Source organism: Gymnoscopelus braueri (assembly GCF_963280865.1).
Source record: "Gymnoscopelus braueri genome assembly, chromosome: 7".
Classification (NCBI taxonomy): Eukaryota; Metazoa; Chordata; class Actinopteri; order Myctophiformes; family Myctophidae; genus Gymnoscopelus; species Gymnoscopelus braueri.
In genome coordinates this window covers 44,650,021-44,653,623 of record NC_137608.1, presented here as the reverse complement: position 1 = coordinate 44,653,623, position 3,603 = coordinate 44,650,021, and positions in this window count along the sequence as shown.

The following is a 3,603-nucleotide window of genomic DNA, read 5'->3' as shown; positions in this document are numbered from 1 at the left end:
AGGAGATAGGTTTTAACTGTTTTTCATATACTTCAAAATGGTGGGAGATCTAAAGGTCAGAGGTCAAAAGTCAGAGTGTGAAAGTTGTTCATCATGAGTAGACGCATGTGTGTATTGAAGTTTCATGGCTGTAGGTCAAACAGGGCATGAGTTGTACCTGTTCAAAGTTGGCATTTTGCTATAGCGCCACCTTTTGACGAAAGATTGTGAGAATTATTTCTTGATAGTTTTTCATGACCATCTACCATATGGCCAAGTTTCGTAAAAAGCGTATGCACGGTTCAGCCAGAACTGCGAAAAGTGGCAGAAGAAAAAAGAGGGCAACATTAAAACAGGTCCGGAGCTGAGCTCTGGCCCCGTAATGACCCACCTACCAGAGCCAGATAGACAGAGTGAGAGAAACAGACAGCTCAACCTATTGCCATTGACAGGAATCAAACTCTCAACCTTCAGACTCACAGGCTGAGACACTACCTGTAGTGCTATAGCTTCATCCAGGCTGAAGTTGTCTGTTGAAGATCATAAACTTTTGCCTTCTGTCATGAACCAAGCCCCTGTTTCACTAACACTAAGATCACTCGTTCACAAACCATTTACCAATAGAGAAATTGTATGTCTCCTCGAAACCGAAACCAGTGAAAGCAGCCGATCTACAAGCTCACAAAACGTTGCTATCTGAAAAGTTGTGAGATTGTAGATCGGCTATTTTCACAATGAAGTACGTCATACATTGAAAAAACATACTCTCAAATAAGCATTTCATGTTATCTTTACCGTTTGCACATGTATTCATTGATACAGTCATGTTTTTTGCAATTTAACTTAAATGAGTCTGCATCATGTGAGGCTTGAACTGGCAACCTTCAGGTTGTGAGGCACGCGTTTAAGGGAGAAGCCATTGGACCAACAGACAAAAACCTGTGAAAAAGGAGATCTCTCAGATGATACAGTTTCACGCAAATAGCTGGAAAATCCTGGGTTTAAGTGTTTTTCAAACTGCTCAAAATTGCGGACAATCTAAGGGCGGAGCTTACTGGTCAACGTGATACATGTGTTCCTCATGAGTCAAGGCACATGTGTAAGCAGGTTTAATGGCTGTCGGCCAAACGAGACATGACTTTTGCCTGTTTAAAGTTTGCATTTTCAAAAAATCGCTATAGCGCCCCCCTTTGACCAATTGGAGTAAGATTGGTTTCAGTGATATTTGAAATGACCCTCAACATTACCGCAAAGTTTCAAAGAAATGTGAGTCTGCATGTATGTGTTAGGGGCAGATGAATATTTGTCATAAAACTGCAATATTCATTGGCTCATTAAAGCTTCATTTTTTCACTTATGGAAAATCTTTTGCACATGTTTTTCGGCATAGGTTCAAAGTTCATGTGTAAAACGTTTCGTGCAGATTACTAAAAAATCCCAGGAGGAGATAGGTTTTAACTGTTTTTCATATTATTCAAAATGGTGGGAGATCTAAAGGTCAGAGGTCAAAAGTCAGAGTGTGAAAGTTGTTGATCATGAGTAGACGCATATGTATATTGAAGTTTCATGGCTGTAGGTCAAACAGGGCATGAGTTGTACCTGTTCAAAGTTGGCATTTTGCTATAGCGCCACCTTTTGACGAAAGATTGTGAGAATTATTTCTTGATAGTTTTTCATGACCATCTACCATATGGCCAAGTTTCGTAAAAAGCGTATGCACGGTTCAGCCAGAACTGCCAAAAGTGGCAGAAGAAAAAAGAGGGCAACATTAAAACAGGTCCAGAGCTGAGAGCTCTGGCCCCGTAATTATATAATAACATAAATATAATGTACTTACTTCCTGGGATCGCTTTGACATGAAGTACAGAGGAGAGGATGAGGAGGGTGGCTGTAATCTTCATCATCACTGATCAAAACTGAACTGAATTTAATAGATGAGAATAAACAGATGAGAATAAACAGATGAGAATAAACAGATGAGAATAAACAGATCAGAATAAACAGATGAGAATAAACAGATGAGAATAAACAGATCAGAATAAACAGAGATCAGAATAAACAGATCAGAATAAACAGATGAGAATAAACAGATCAGAATAAACAGATCAGAATAAACAGAGATCAGAATAAACAGATCAGAATAAACAGATGTTTACTGAAAGAGAAGTTCTGGAGTCTGAAAGAGAATGAAGGAGGATCTGTTCTGTAGTTCAGAAGAATCAGCCAATCAGATTAAAGATGTGATGTTACATCATCTGTTTCCAAGAAGACGACAGTCTGGATTATTGCACATATCATGAACAGTATAGCTGCTGCTTATGCACCTTATTTCTCCTCATGTACTGTACATGCTGTACCTTATGCACCTTATGTCTATGCACCTTATGTCTCCTCATGTACATACTGTACTGTACCTTATTATGCAACTTATAAAATGCTGGAGCACTCCACTGGTCTATTCTGCACATATGTATTATAATGCAGGGTGACAAGGGGGTGTGGTCTCTGAAGACCATATTCACACGGCGGCCATTTTGCTATTAAGTTAATGAAATGCCACCCTGTTTCATCAATGCAAAATACAAAAATGGCCGCCATGTGAATATGGTTTATTATATCCAATTCCATAGTGTAAAATAATATCAGTCAGAGTTCCATAGCTTTTGTCCCCCCCCGCCCTCCGACAAAATCTTGCCCCCCCTACTGACAGAGGATAAAATCGGTTGTCTGTGCGTGCGTATTTGCGTATTTGCGTGTGTGTGTGTGTGTGCGTGCGTGCGTGCGTGCGTGCGTGCGTGCGTGCGTGCCTGCGTGCGTGCGTGCGTGCGTGCGTGCGTGCGTGAGTGCGTGCGTGCGTGCGTGCGTGCGTGCGTGCGTGCGTGCGGGCGGGCGTGCGTGCGTGCGTGCGTGCGTGCGTGCGTGCGTGTGTTCAGCGTCACTGGTAAAATGCTGTTCATGTTCATTAAACATCAATCCAAGCCTCATTACATCTCACTGCTGAAACCATCAAATGTCTTTAAAAACACACTGGTCATATGATCAAAGTGTGTGTGTGTGCGTGTGTGTGTGCGTGTGTGTGTGTGTGCGTGTGTGTGCGTGTGCGTGTGCGTGTGCGTGTGCGTGTGCGTGTGTGTGTGTGTGTGTGTCATTTGTTTGTATTGTGCATCGTTCATATTTGGTTTTATATAATAACAGTAGATATACATGTATATATTATATAATAACATAAATATAATGTACTTACTTCCTGGGATCGCTTTGACATGAAGTACAGAGGAGAGGATGAGGATGGAGGCTGTAATCTTTATCATCACTGATCAAAACTGAACTGAATTTAATAGATGAGAATAAACGTGAGAATAAACAGAGGAGAATAAACAGATGTTTACTGAAAGAGAAGTTCTGGAGTCTGAAAGAGAATGAAGGAGCACTCGTTCTTTAGTTCAGAAGAATCAGCCAATCAGATTAAAGATATGATGTTACATCATCTGTTTCTGGAAAGAGGACAGTCTGGATTATTGCACATTTCATGAACAGTATAGCTGCTGCTGATGCACCTTATGTCTCCTCATGTACTTACTGTACCTTATGCACCTCATGTCTAACCTCATGTACATACTGTAT